Source organism: Conger conger, chromosome 4, assembly GCF_963514075.1.
Source record: "Conger conger chromosome 4, fConCon1.1, whole genome shotgun sequence".
Classification (NCBI taxonomy): Eukaryota; Metazoa; Chordata; class Actinopteri; order Anguilliformes; family Congridae; genus Conger; species Conger conger.
In genome coordinates, this window is record NC_083763.1 from 44,495,005 (window position 1) to 44,510,902 (window position 15,898).

At 38.5% G+C, this 15,898-nt stretch overlaps 1 protein-coding gene across 1 annotated transcript in view; it reads left to right on the plus strand.

Annotated features, from left to right (window-relative positions):
* Nucleotides 1-3,711: 3,711 nt before the first annotated feature.
* elovl1b (ELOVL fatty acid elongase 1b) overlaps nucleotides 3,712-15,898 on the plus strand; it is a 36,057-nt gene continuing 23,870 nt past the window's right edge. Inside the window, exons 1-2 of the mRNA XM_061238536.1 lie at nucleotides 3,712-3,851; nucleotides 4,856-4,940. The gene's annotated coding sequence lies outside the window, so the exon portion shown is untranslated. The remainder of the gene's footprint in view (nucleotides 3,852-4,855; nucleotides 4,941-15,898) is intronic.

Here is a 15,898-nt window from a genome sequence, read left to right on the forward strand (position 1 = left end):
GAATGAAAATGTTTTTGTATACTAATATATTAATTGAAGTCCATTTATTTAAGTTTTTGTCAAATACCCAACCCCCATCAACAAGTCAAACCCAATTCCCATGCTGTGTATTATTCAAAAGCAGGCACGCTTCTTATTTATATGCATACTGAATAATGATACAATATTTTGAGAATGTATTTAGATGCTCACCAATATAAAATGGGGCCATGTCACTGAAAATGTCCTCTATTGTGGCATTTTCACCATCTTCCTCAAAAATGTTTAGAGATTCCATGGAACTCCTCCAAAAAGAAGTCCTTTATTTAGATGTAGGCATCGCAAAATAAATTTTTTGTTGTAAAATGGCAACCTTTTTTGGCTAAATTTAAGAACAGTTTTTGTCGAAGCAAAACAGACTGTGCCGTGTTGTTTTTTGCAAGTCAAACAAACTATACACCATTGGAAACGTAATGTCCAATGCTAAAATGCTTTTTAGTCATCACTTCAATAACATGCCCGTAATCGGTTCTTTGATGAGCTGAAGTTTACACATTTTCACTGTAACTACATGATATCTACTGATATTTGTCAGAGATGCTTGTACTTGGGCTCATTGTGGGCTCAAGTAGCAAGGGCCTTCAGGGTAGCATGGGGTCTCAGGCGAGCACGAGGCCTCATGGAGGTCCATCTTTCTGGACTTGGAGAGACCCGGAGTCCAAGACGGCACAAGGGCCGGGGCCAGAACTTGAGACTGGGCTGGAGCCTGGAGTGTAGGCATAGCAGGGGCCAGAGGCTGGATACTGGTCTTGGGGCAGAAGCACCACAGGGGCCGGAAGCGGGTCTTGGACAGAACAGGAAGCTGGACCTGGCGCAGCACTGAGAGCTGGGCCTGCCAATGTTGCAGCCAGTCCAGCCGAGACACAATTTGAATGCCCAAGTTGATAACCCCTTCCAGAGTCTGAGGGAGACTTTCAAACCAAATGAATGAGTGACTGAAGCAGAAAACAGACTACAGTGGTCATAGAGCGTAACAAGAGGCGAAAACACTCGGGACTTAGATAGCAAATGGGGAACAGAGAAACACAGATAGCAAAGGGCACAGACTTGACACACAACAGAACTGACTATGGGTTTGTTATGAAGTAACCCTTGAGAAGCATTTTAGCTAATGACATTAAAGGTACAATAGGTAATTTCGCACTTCTAACAGTCAAGAGTGGAATTGCAGCAACAAACACACTCAAACCATAACACTGTTTATCCCACCCCTTTATCTGTGAATGCGCTGACGTTGAAACGCCATTGGCTGTGGCAATTAGAACCAATTGTCAACCAATGAACTTGATTGTCTTATTGTACAGCTATACAATGTTTTGGTACAGAGTGCTGGCCCATCAACTGCATATTTTGAAACCCAAATTTAAGGACTATAAACACAGGCAGAGGGTGAGTCAACATGTCAGTGAGCCTTTTTCAATGATAGGAAGGGATTTACAATGGTCTTTTAACAATGTTTTAACCCAAAAATCTTATCTATTGTACCTTTAAGTTTCCAACTGTTTATCATTTGTTAGGTTTGCACGGGGTCTCATGGAGGTCACAACACAGCATTTCTTCACCTGCGTAGCAAAACCTAGCATTTTCAATTTGCACGCTGAGACTTACACTTCAGCAAAAACAGTTCTTGAGATTTTATGCAAAAAATGGTTGACCTTTTGGAACAACACAAATATTTTGTGATACGTCTAAATAGAAGACTATTTTGATGGGGGTTGGGTATTTGACAAAAACTTCAATCGTATTAGTCTCATTAGTACAAAGCACTTCAGTAATCAGTCAGATTTGCTTAATTATAAAAGACCACTTATAATATTGGGCCTCATGCAAGAACCAGCGAGCGATTTAAGAACAAATCTTGCCGCATTCACCAATATTCTCTTATTTTGAATTTTTGTAAGGTATATTTATGTTTTCATTTATTTGTTTTCACCAAAAAATCTGCACCTAATTCAAAAATCTCAAATTCAAAAATCTCAAATCTAAAGCTTGAAGGTTTTTCAAGGTGTAGCAACACTATGTTGGAGAAATTATATTTACATTTCATTTTTATCAAATTATTCAAATATAGGTATATTTCTCATTTTGAAAACTTGATTTTAAGAACCCCAAACCAGGCAAAATCAATACTGTATCACAGAGAACATTGGAATGATGGATAGGTAGACCTACAGTTTTTGTGCATGCAGGATACAGTATGTGCACCCACAAGTTATGGGGAATAAGTCAAATCAGGAGAAAGAATTAGGTGTACAAAATTGTGCCACCAGAGGGCATCCAAAACTAAGATTACTTTTAGTAGCATTTATTTTCTTTTGCATATTCTTGTCTGTTCAGATGCCCTTTTTCTTTCGATAAAATTAAATAGTCTATATAGAGACACATAGAGATTAACCTGACTAAATTGACTACCGACTGAAGCTATACAAATACAGAGTGTACAGTTGCCACAGTTTGTCTATCAACCCTTAAAACTTAAAGTTGGTGTAAAGGAATAAAAATTATTTTCTTTACATTTCCCCCCAGCAGTCCATTTGTTGTCCTACTTTCTCTTTAGTTGTTCCACTCCAAAGCAATATTTTTCACTGGTATTATAACACTGTTTAGCAAATTGGCATTTCAATGTACCTAAAAAAGGATCACTTGTAAAATTCTGCATGAAATGCATATAAAACTACCCATATACGTACATATGCATAATCCATACCTTATCTTACAAATATGAGTTATGTGACACAGTGGAAAGTGCAGGGAAATAGATACCAGTGGTATGTGGATTTTGAAGTTTCATCTCTGATGCTTGCACTGATAAAAACTGTTACCAGTTTTTATTTATTAGATGTTGAACACATAAGTTTGAGTATTTAACCCTATGCATACAGTATGTCAGTCCATAATGCAGAAAGTACACAATGCATTTTATGCCAAGCAATCATATTGTTTAAACATCATAAAATGTCATATGATTTTAACCCTTAACAAACACAGTGTATCATTACAGCTTCAATTAATGTTTGGGTCAGGTTATAAAAATGTAAGTTTTATTTTATACTGTTCAAATTTCCTTTGTTGTAAATGTCAGGAGCTAGGAATATCTCAGGTTAGTGTGTTTCCTTTGGACTCGATAGGTACTGTACTTTGGTGAGTTGTCATTTCTCTTTTTATGTTACATTTACATTATGATTACTTAGCATACGTTCTTATGCAGAACTACTTACAAAAGCACTCACAATATTAGTATTTTACTTGTTCTTGTGGGCATTTATATTCTCTGAATTGCGGAGGAATTCATGAAACAACTTACTTTTCTTTTCATAGTCTATATTTGAATCTTTTTTAAATCATCACATCCAAATTTGAAATAGTCCTCACTGCCAGAACATTGTTAAAAACAACTTTAAAAAATGAAAAAAAAATTAGCGAACAATCTAATACTGAAAAATAATTCTGAGCAATAACACTGGAGTTACTTTAATTGGTCATTCTAGAGTTATGTGTTTCTGTGTAGCCGATGGGTTTCATGCTTTCAATTCCTGTCGTTTCCCCAAAACATTTCCACGCTGTGACAGTTCTAGCGAGTTTAGTAATGCAACAATCCATTAATCTCAAGGTATTACTCAAGACTCAATTTCAGCATAGTCTGCTGTCATCTCAACTCCTCCTTTTTTTCGACCGCCTCGTCGCGTTTCCTCGGGGTTGGGTCGGACCATTTCCCCTCAGAAGAGAAAGGAGGCGTGTCACTGGCAGTCCCATCGTCCTTGGGCGAATGTTTCCGTGTCTTCAAATCTGATCAACTCTTTTTGTGTTTTCAGGTGGGTATGCTGCAAAATTGATATATTTTCCGCAATAGAGATTTGTTAGCCTAAGTCTCAGGTCTATTTTTTTCTTAGTTCTTCGGAAGTCAAAAATGGTAGCCTACTGTACAGAAGACAATAGAGTACCTTACGTCTACGCATGTAACGGCGTTTTGCTTTGTACAACGTGCTTGTGCAGTTATGTTCATAGGTTGGTTCAATAGATCTATCAAATCGGAATTTTCATAATTAACGCTATGCGGCCAGCCTAAGAGTAAAGTTTGCGAAAGGTTTAAGACGATAGGCGACCGACGGGAAAGTAACGGAGAACATAGTTAGCAACGTGCGAGACATCCATTAATTCCTTTTCGATTTAAAGTAACTTTCTGGCTGAACAACTACGCAACACAAGAAGATTGTAGAACTATGCATCTGCTTGCCGTTATCGGCGCTAATCTACTGTGTTTTAGGCTACCATGTTTTTCATGACAGGGAATGCATGCTGCTATGGAACTGTTAACTGACTAACTTCTTTTTTTTTTTGTTTCTCTTTAAAAATTACTGATCGGTCAAATATTACCATTTTTTTACGAGATTCTGTACATTTTTGCATATTTACATACAGAATATATACTTACACTACCTGCATTCGTTAAATAGGCTATAGGATGTCCATACAAGTATAACGACTAGAATAAGTACTAGGCTACAGGGAGACCCACTTGTAGACTTTTTGTAATGTGATAATATCCCATTGAAATATTTGTTATTGAGGAAACCAGCTTTGGAACAAAGCTGTGTATCCCTGTCTCAGGTTTCCCTCCAAATTAGTCTTCATTCTCACATCCACAGATCTATTTGAGGCTTTGTTGTGTGTCCCACTTTCAAATGTGGTCCATTGATAGGACAGTTTGTTTCTTGGCTTTTCAGAGGAAGTCTAATGGTTTCTGTTTCAAGCTTCAGTTTGTCAGGAAGTGGGTGGGCGCTACCTATTAATACTGTCTTGGTTCTTTTACCTACAGAAGATCAGTAAACAGTCCAGAAGAAAAGGACCATCTACTGCTGGAGCAAGCTCAAGCAATAGCAACTCATTTTGGAGGACTTAAGGTCAGCCTATTGCAATTACACAATAAACCTAAACTCAACATGCTTTCTAATTTTACACTGGGTCGTTTCTTCACTGTCAGCGAACATGTCCGACTTTAACATTTGTGATATGGGGGCAAGGACTGAAATATTATTGTGTACAAATTGCTGAAACACTCCTGGGAATGTATAGAAAGTATACTCATAAGCTGACAGTGTTTAGTATTGAAGCATGTGAAATCCTTGTGGTTGACTGGATGATATGGATGATACAATGTATTGAGTTTTGCAATGGTTATTAGTTTACAATGTGATGTACTGTATGAACATATCAGGTTAGTGTGCTACTTTTGTCATAGGTGAGACACCACTACAAGGTTAAGCCTGCTACTGCTCTGCTGACTTACATACAACTGTTTGCATTACTGATATGATTGAGATAACTACATGTACCTAGGGTTAGTTTGTGACTGTAGTGGCTGGTATGCTGTGTTACTTGTAGGAATGGTGTCCTTGAAGCATTTGTATAGCAATGGTTGTTTTCAAGAGTGAAAACAACCACTCAAACCACACAAAAGTGATTGAAAACCAGAGGTAAATAGTTCAGTGTTTAAACCTTGTATCGTTTCAATGGAAGATCCATTCCTTCTCACAGAGGCATAATTCCTAATAATTCAATTGCCTTAATATTTTGTAATAAGGTTTTGGCAGTTCATTGCATTGAAAAACAGTGCTCAGCTCTTAAACATTTCTGTTTGATTGGTAGCATTCTAGATAGCCACTTTGTAGCCTGATGACCTTCACAGTTAAAAATCTAAATTATGCTAACGTGTCATTTTATGCATTCAACAATCTACATTCTCCACCTCAAGTATGAAAAGTTATTTGAGAAATTATATTTTGATTATTATATATATATTTATTTATTTATTTTATTTATTTATTTTGTGTGACATGACATTCAAGGGACTTTTTACATAGAGAAAATGTTTTTGTTTTTTTAAGAATGAAAAAAAGACTCCAGGAAACTTGCATGATCTTTGGATGCTCCTGAACAAACTATGCAACACCATATCCCAAGCATTACAGAATAGGTTATTTAAGTATAGGGGTGTATGTTAAAATAAACTACCGTGACTGTATCATTTGACACAAGGTCACTGTGGGTAGGTCTAGAATAAAAGGGTTAACAATCTCACCTACTTCTTATTATTCATGAACTAGGAGGGGAGTAGCAGATGTTTGTTATGATGGACATACAACAAAGAAAAGCTGTCTTCAACATTAGAGGTTGAGTGAGTTTGTCTTGGGTAAATTCAGCACATTGAGTTCACATTGTGATTTGTGTTGATTTCTGTTGTTGTGACAGAGGCATCTTAATGAAAGCATTTGACATAGAATTGCTCTGAGGCAGAAGCATGTCAATGTCAGAGGAGTGAGAGAAATGTACAGTAAGGGGGCCAGAGAAAGGTTTTGTCCTTGGCCGGGCTCCAGTTCTTCCTTTATACAGTTGTGTGGCCTTACTGTTAGCACTGTATGAGCTGTAGGATGTTATTTACTTATTTATGATACCATATTTAAAGACAAACCTGTAGTTTGATCAATGTAGTACAGCCATCAGTATATTCCTTGATGTGAATATAAACATTGGGTTTATCCATCATAAAATTAACCTTTAGTTTAACTGAGGGAGTCAGTTACATTCCTCGCGTTCCCTCTTTGAAAGATAAATAATATATAAAAATAATATTTCCCCAAAAGGTTCCACAATTATTGGCATCCCTGGTTTAATACTTTGTACAAGCACCCCTGGCAAAGATGAAAGCCATGACAGATGAAAGCCCCCCCCCCCTTCTCAGTTCACACCACATGCTTTTCATGAGATTTAAGTCTGGAGGGTAAGATGGCCATTGCAGAACATGGTTGTTGGTTTTACTTAACCATGTGTGTGTGGATTTGTCCTCTTCCTCTTCCTGGCAAGTTTGCAACCATTTCATATGTTTTTGCCCTTACAGTCCTAAGTGGTATGTTTAACCATTTATGTATTTGTTTTTACCCATTATCAGACATGATGGTCATTTACCATCTGTGTCTTCTGAATTGACAGTTCTTTGGATTTTGCATGCAAAACATGCATTAACAAGTGATTTTGCATTCCTGTTACCTCATTCTTATACTCTAGTGAAACAGGAAGTGATGGAATGACACCGTATAGTTCCTTTAGACTGAGATTAACTAAATTAAAGTAAAATTGTATTGGCAATTTCACTTGTTTGATTTTATTTACAATAATTGTTAGGGGTGCCAATCATTTTGTCACCTGTGGTTTTCAGAAAAAAACATGTTTTCATAAGCTGAAGTATGTTGAGGACAGAAGCTGCAAGATCTGATTATGTTCTCTTGCACCTCAGGAATTGTGAGTAGGTTAACCCCTAAGTGCACAGCAATGAAATTTATCTTCTGTCCTTTGATTTTTGGTATACAAAGTAGGAAATGGTTTACATTATAATTATATGGCTTATCAGCAAACCAATCACTATTTCAGTGAATGTCATTCAAATACTGTACTTCAATTATTTAAGTGGATTGTTGTCGCTGTCTTACCACATGATAAAAATACGTCACCAACATTTCAACATTATGTCATATCTTTGCATGTATGTTTGCTCTCGTTGACCAAACATAAATAGAGATATTGTTTTTATATAATTTTATTAAGATTCAATATAGTCTACATAATGTGTAAACTCTGTCGAACACATTTCAAGTTGGTATTTGTTAGGCATATCAGTTTCATTTTGACAGGTCTGGAATGTCAGACTGATTATTCATTGTGGGGAATGTTAGTGTACAAGCTTGAGCCATTCATATTAACAATGTATGTAAAATATTTAGAATCGGTGCCAATTCTAGGCAAAAGGGAATGTGGAAGTCTGCAAATAGATTAAACAAATGGGTGATTGTCAATAAAACATGTTTTATGTGATTTATAATGTACGTTGATATTATTTATATATCTACAGAACATAATTTCCTGGCAATTGTAAAACATATATCAGTCATTCTGTCAGGATAAATATTATAGATTATTAGAAAGAGACAACCAACAGCTAATACCAAAGTGCATGGCTAGTGTTGTTCAAGTAAACCTTATTCCCTCTGCCTTGAGAAAAGAGACATAAAAAACAACATTTTAAATGATGGGGAAGTAGTTAGCAAGTAAACTGCTATAGAGCACAAGTTATATTCATCCAATGTAGGTGTGAGATCCAACCGTGACAATAACAGTTGCAAACCGGATTTTGGGTTACCATGCATGTCAGTCTGTGGATTTTTTTATGTTCATTTTCCAGTTGCAGAATGTTTTTGATCTTGTGATTAAACACAAATGTGCATCGTCTTTTATGGTTACCAATGTTATCTGTATGTTAGCTGTTTTAGACACCTCACCCCCAAATGCTCCTGTCGAGCTGGTTGGTGGCTTGCATGGCAGCCAGTCACTGTTAGTGTGTGAGTGTGTGTATGAATGGGTGAATGAGAAGCATCAATTGTACAGTGCTTTGGATAAAGGCACTATATAAATTCCAACCATTTACCATTTACCAACCTTGTGTTTTTTTGCCATATTCTGACCTATGCACTGTTGTGTTTGGTCTTAAAATGGTGTCATGTGAGGTGGCATCACATACCAGTTAGCAGTTAGCAAAGAGTATGTACCTGCCTGCCCCTTAAGCTGCTCATTCACTGTGCAATGGATAGCTGTCAGCTCCAGCTCCTACGCTTGTCACGCAAGGCGTTTTCTAGATTTCATATTAATTGGGCATGTATAAATGGGCATTTTTTTCTCCATAGTGGTAGTAATGGCTAGTCATGTGATAAAGCACTAATGGTGTCACTATGAACAGAATTCATAGACTCATAAACTCTCTCCTCCATGAAACATCTTGTGGAGGAAAACAATTTGGATAGAGACAGCCCCTGCGGAAATTTATTGGAAATGTGGTGATTGGAATTGCCTGCAAGGCATCTAGAATCATTTATCATGTATTAGCACACATGGTATATATAGTGTCATGTTGGAGGAGGGTCTCGGAAGTCTGCTATTCTGTTCCGTGAGGAAAAGAGAAGGTTATCATGGAGCACAACTGTCAACGATAAGCTTGGTCTGTGTGCAACATTCCTTCAGCTGATCCAATCATACGTCCTGTTTGTGCCTCCTAATTCCTTCTCATTTGCTGCTTCGGGGCATTAAAAAAAGTTGAAAATTGGACCAATTGAATTTGCGCTGTCATGGGGCCCCGCTTCCCGGCATCATCCGGCCGATTATCCATTGAACAGGAATGAAAGGAAAAATACGTTTTTAGGGGTAGGTTCGAGGTTGAGTTGTGTGTCACTGGCACATATACTGTAAGTAAGGCTTTTGTCATTGTTCGTCACTTTAATCCTTAAGTGTTAAGGGTAAAAAATGACCCCCACTATGTTTAACAGAAGAGAAAACCCCCCAAATGATCTTTTTTCAACTTTATCAAATTTTACGACAAAGTCTGTGACGAGTGACAGGTTGTTTCTTCAGGCAAAATAGATTTGGGGTTAACAATTCAATTAAGCTGCTTTATTTTAGGGGTTTAGTGAAGGCGGGTCATTTTTGACCCTTAGGACAAGGGGAGTATACAGAATGTTAAGGCTACATAAGGGTTAAAGACAGACTGGCCGTTGCCATGTCGCACAATGCGCAGCGATGATTGCCCCTCTGTCTGTGAGCGCAGCGGAGCCAGGGTGGCATCGCAGCTGTGCGCTGCTGTCCTGGAGATGCAGTCGGAGCACAAAGGAATACCACAGTCACAGCTGTGTGGGCTGTTGGGGAGGATGCCAGCAGCTGATTGGTGGAGAGGGCCGTGGCCTGAGACTGCACTCTAATGGGTGTCTTATGGAAATCCATCCTGCAGCTGTAGCTCTCTCTCTTGTTCTCCCTCCCTTTCTCCCTTTCTCTCGCTCTCTCTCTCTCTCTCATTCCCTTTCTCTGCATCTCTTCTCTGGCCTTGTCCTGTGTCCAGGAATGCAGAGGCTCTTAATTGAGATTCACAGCGCACAAATGTCATTGTTCCTCCTTCCCTCGCTTATCTTCAGACATCCTTGAGATCTAGTTTGTTGTTTACAGATGCATGCAAATTCAAGACTTGTACAAAATCAAACATCTAGTCAAACACGATAAGTGAATTCAATCTGTTGTCTGATCTTTGGGAGAATCAGGGCAATAATATTCTGGTCACTGGCTCTAGTTAATGGTTAACGGATGTCTGGAGAGCTTGTTCTGTGAAGTTTACTTGTGCGCTTGGTTTTACTCAACTTGATCGCTCTCTAACTTTCCAAGCTGTACTCTAGGGACCTCTCTATCTTTTTCTGTTGTACTCTATGGATTTGGGTAACTTTCCTTGCTATACACTAGGGAGGATGCTAGCTGCTTGGCATGGCTAGTCGTACATTTCACAGGTTTGTGTTCACTGCAGTGTTTTATGTCTGCTGGCATGTTTTAGTCACTGAACATGCCATCAACTCTGATGGGCTATGGTCACCTGTTTTATCCAAAATGTTACATCCCATCACAGACAATGTGATTTCCACACCTTTTATGTGAATTATGTTACATCAACCCATTATTAATTCAGTTTGCTTCTTTTGGGATCAAGAACTAATAAAAGTGAAAAAACCATAGTGTGTGAAAGAGAAGTGCCTCTAATTGAATGGACTATATGAAATAAGGGAGTTTGAATCTACGCAGACAGATTTTCTACTGCTCAGTTGTAAACGTTTGGTTCTGGAAGCATTATGTACTGTATATTCTTTTTGCATTTATACTGTACATACTTATGTTCATATTTTTGGTCATACTATGTTCAAGGCTACTGAGCAGTACTGTTGGTCATTGTCATGTGTCTTTGGAAACAGAGGGAAAGTTTTCTGTGAAATTCACATGGCTTCCGCTTACACTGAAGCAATACAGAAATGGCAGTAAAATGACTAGTGCAAGAATGACACAAATGTAATTTGTCACACTGATATTAATAATAGATTGTGCTATGTTTAGTTTGTTGCTTTAGTAACTGCATTTGTAATGCACATCTATGTTTTTGTCTATATATATATATATATATATATATATATATATACACAGTAGTTTTAAAATAATTTACGGAAGAATGTGTGGTGTTGCCAACAGAGTTGTTGAAAGGACACAGTATGAGTAGTATGTTGTGAAAGACTAGTGCAGGCGCATAGACATAAACGTGTGTAACAGTGTACATACCAGAGTGAATGCCATTCATAATGAACTATGATTGCATAACAAGAATGCTCTACCTGCCTTCAGGAATCGAGACATGGTCTGAAATATGGCCCAGTGATGTGTCCTCATTCTTTGCCCTGATGTTTATTTGATTTGAGAGGCTTCAAGAAGCCTACATTTCAATTTGTCTCGTCTCATTGGAATAGCTAATTAGACAAGATCATCAACATAGCATACAGCATATCCCTTAATAAAAGGGGGCATCAGAGAAGGTATAGTATATATTTAATGTGGTTAGCAAAGCTTTGCTTGAAGCCATTTGGTAACTCAGACTGGATCAAACCATGCAAAGGAATAAATGAACATTTGTCATTGACATTGACTGAAAATTTTTAAGAAGAACAATTTTAAGAAGTTTAGGAAAAGCTAGTTAAATGCCTGTGTTGCTGCATATGCAGCATGCTTTGATCGCTTATGGTTGTGATAACTTTGACAATTCTGTTTGCTCCCCTCAATAACACCACAGCTGCTGTATTGAAATCTGATATGATGCTGTAGTTAGAGAACAATTGCCAGTGTTTAGCTTTCAGTCCACAAAGACACCATTTCACATTGTAACGATCTTGGCCAGGAAATGTAGGCCGCAGGCCAAGGCAATGAACAGCTACAAGTTTGATTCACGTGCAAAAATACTGAGGAAAAACTGGAAACGGCTATTCTAAACCAAAGGAAACTTAAGCCCCAAAAGGGTTCCCCAGTCAGGAAACGATTTATGTCAGTGCCTCACCCCCAAGAGAGGCTGTGGCATGGGTGAATGAGTGACCCCCCGCCTCCACCACCCTCCATTCTCCATGTCTCTTTCCTCAGTGTTGGGAAAGCACAGAAGGATCATTTCATATGCATTATCATGCAGGTACAAGCAAGCAGTTTGCTCCACCTGTTAATATGCTGTGGAAATGTTTGTAATCGCAGGCCATCTCTGGGCTAAAGAGCGATCGTTGAGATTGAGCAACAGGCAGCAGGCAAATTAATGAAGTGTTGACTGCACTGTGAGGAGATGGCCTTGACAAACTGTGAGCACACCCATTGACTTGGGCTTGTGGAAAGCATCTTGAAAATGGGAAAAGACCCATATATGATCCTTACATGGTTGGGCCCAGTCTGGGTCACTCACTTAGCACTTGACATGCATTTCAAAACCCCTGCAAGAAATGCCTTGTGACAGGCGTGGTTGTTACATTTCTGAGAATCTGTCAGAGTTGACCTGCAATACAGGAAGAAGCTGTGACAGCAGTGATGGTCGCTTGCTGTCACCAGATACCATGTGCTTTATGCCAGAAAGGTTTAGAATGACACCTCTGTCATGCAAGTGTGATACCCTTGTGGATCGCTGAGAATGTGGAAATGCTTTTTTGTTACCAATTATTATTTGTGGAGTGTGTTGTTTTTTTACTTTCATACAGTGGCATAGCTCAAGCATTTGACAGATTTAGTATGTTGATAAAGCCTGTGTTTAAGAGAATACTTTGAAAGTCATAGTATTTCAATTGGCCTCAAGGTCTAAGGGAAAATGTTTAAATCGATAAATATGTCATGAATTCATATTTTGACTGGTTCTCATAGTTGGATATTCAGGTTTTAGCTGATGATTTTGGTGGGGTGTCTAGAATGAGACGTTTTTGTTATCAGTCATATAAAATCCACGGTCATTCATCATTTACCTGGCACTGGTTGATAATGCCTGTGTAATTTCAGAGCCTCTGACTTTGCCAAAGATACCATCAGGGATACTAGTGAGGTGTCCCTGCCTTGGTGAGAAGTACATGCACTGTAAAAACAAAAAAAAATCAGTTTACTCGTTTTGTTTGAGGAAACAATTGCCTTGAGCCATTGATCTGATTAGGGCACTTAATCTATTCCAAGTATTCACCGGTCCATTTTAAATGACTGTGGAGGAAGTTCACAAGAAGTGTACCTGGCGGCCATTTTGACATCACAAGCATCTCCCAGCAAGGTGGGTGTATGAGCCAAAAGTGATGCCTCCCAGCTGCTGGGAGACGGTTGAAATGGCACAGACCTTTGGCCAGCTGGCAGTGAACCGGAGTGAGCTGCTCATGTCTCGTGTGCTCGGGGAATCACTCTGCATCAACTCTTTCATGGCTGGATTCGCCAGCTGCCTAAAGCTGGTGCCAAAAGAGTGGTGAGCATGTTGATGCTTGGCGGAATGCCTCTTATGTATCAATGAATATATGAATATAAATAGGGAGCTTCATATTATTATTAGTAGTAGTAGTTTCATTTGTATTACTACTCTTGCCACTTTTATTATGTACTTATTTAGCTGACTAGCAGACAGTAAAAAACCATTGAGATATATTACATTTGATATATTAAAGTGACAGCTCACCCCAAATGGATAACATGCAGTCATTTTCTTACCTGGAGAGTATTCAAGATTATTTGACTTGACAGTGTCAGGTGTCCAAATCCTCTGGTTATAGATTCCAGGCTTTCAAGAATTGGTCCACAGTCTGAAAGCCAGTGAAGTAGGTGGAAGCCATATCAGCTTCTAATTCAGCTCAACTCGATCTGCTGCAATGTGACAAAAGTTTGTACTCTACAGTACCAAGATGTATACAAATGCAAAGACAATATAAAGAGCTGATTTTGTCAAGTCAAATGAATGCTGACAAGGTACAGGAATTTAAAGTTTGATTTTGAACTTGAAACTGAATAAAACTGATTCTTTGACTTAAGAGTTTTCAGTGACAGCAAAAGTTGTTAAATTCCACATGATCGGTTTGTGTTGTTGATAATGACAAGGACCGCTATCTGTGTATTGCCTCGTCAACACAAAGGCATTGCATTTCACAAGTAAAACAAGTTGCTTAATCGCTGTGGCCTGCAAAATGGATTCCTCATATTTCAGAGACAAAGGAGAGTGGACAGCACACAATCCTTTTGTAGTTTTTACTTCAGAGAGCGAAAGAAGAAAAGGAATCACAGCATTGAGAGGATCAAACCCTCAAACAAATGGGTTATATATGACTGTATATCATATATGGCTTTAGATTCAGCTGCCCTGTGGACTGCACCACACATCTAGCCAAGCTTTTCTATCCATTATTTATTTTCTTTTTTCCCATTTGGAATGTACACTAACATTGCGGTCCCATTGTTGTAACATTCTCTAAAACTTTTCAGTATGTGTCACCATGTTCACCCGATATGAACCCAATGGAACAGAGGAAGGGCTCAGTGAGCAACTTGTGAAGGTCCATGTCTCATATTCTCACTGAGCTCAAATGCTATCTAAATGATACAATTTTAAGGAAAATGGTTGGCTAATTATGAATTATAAATCCAATAGTGGCGGCAGGTTATCTATGTCTGTCACAGTTTGAGTGTTTTTTTTTGTTTTTTTTTTAAGATTAAAGATTTACCTCCTTAATCTTTAAGCCCTATTGTCTGATGAGGGAGAGATTTGGCTGCTGTGTAAACAGCTATAATTGACACATCTGAAAAAAAGCCTTTCATGTTTTGTGAAAGATAAATTATTTGTTGTAGGCATAGATTTCTTGCATTTTTAGGATTTTGCTGTAATTCAGGGCACGGCCACCACAAGCAAACCTTTGGTCAAGCATCCAGATAGCCCCCCACCTCCTTCTCCTCCTTTTCCAAACCATGTGTCTGAACAACTGGTAAAACAAGCTCTGCTGGTTTTAAGTGAAACAGTCTGCAGCCAGTGGGCCAGGGAGACCTTGTTTCTTTGGAAAGTCACTTCTCAGGGCTGTAACTCCGATTATTAAGAGCATAGCCATATATAATGATCAGAACAGGTCATTCAACCCATCTAGCTTGTCATTTATTTGTACTCTACGGAGTACCCAGAATTGCATCAAGTCTGGACCTGAATACCCTCAGGATCTCTGTCACCCCTACATGATCTGGCAGGATGTTCTAGGCATTGATAACTGTCTGTCCAAAAATATTTCCTAATATCATGTTTGCACTTTTTGCGAATTTCTTCATATGCCCCTTTATATACTTTGTATTTCAGTTTATTAATCTTTTCAATAAAAAACTTGTTGAATTTCAATGGAGGGCATTTTTGGTCTTTCCCTTGTAACTTTTACATTTCATACCTGGAATTTAGTTACCCTTATTTGTACTTTGCATGATGCCTAGAAATACACAAAATACTCACGGAATGCCACACGATACAATATGTCTGCCAAAGACATTGTCATAATACCATGAACCAAGTGTGGTGTCACCGGTATCTGATGGCGGCTATGGCTATGGCTTTTTGGGATGCCATGAAAAATGTGCCCTCAAGCTACAATTTCACTTATCTTATTTTTGTCTTTGTAATGCAACACCCAGTGTTGAATTGCATGCCCAGTGCTTGAGCCTCCCTTTCAACATGATGGCTTTTGAGCCCCAGACATTTTCTATCATTGTTTTTACTACCATACCTGCCTATATACACTCACTGACCACTTTATTCGGTACACCAGCTTGTTAATGCAAATATTTAATCAGTCAATCATGTGGTAGCAACTAAATTGATAAAACCATGCAGACTCGGTCAAGAGATTCAGTTGTTTTTCAGACCAAATGTCAGAATGGGGAAGAAATGTGATCTAAGTGACTTTGACCGTGCAATGATTGTTGGTGCCAGACAGGGTGGTTT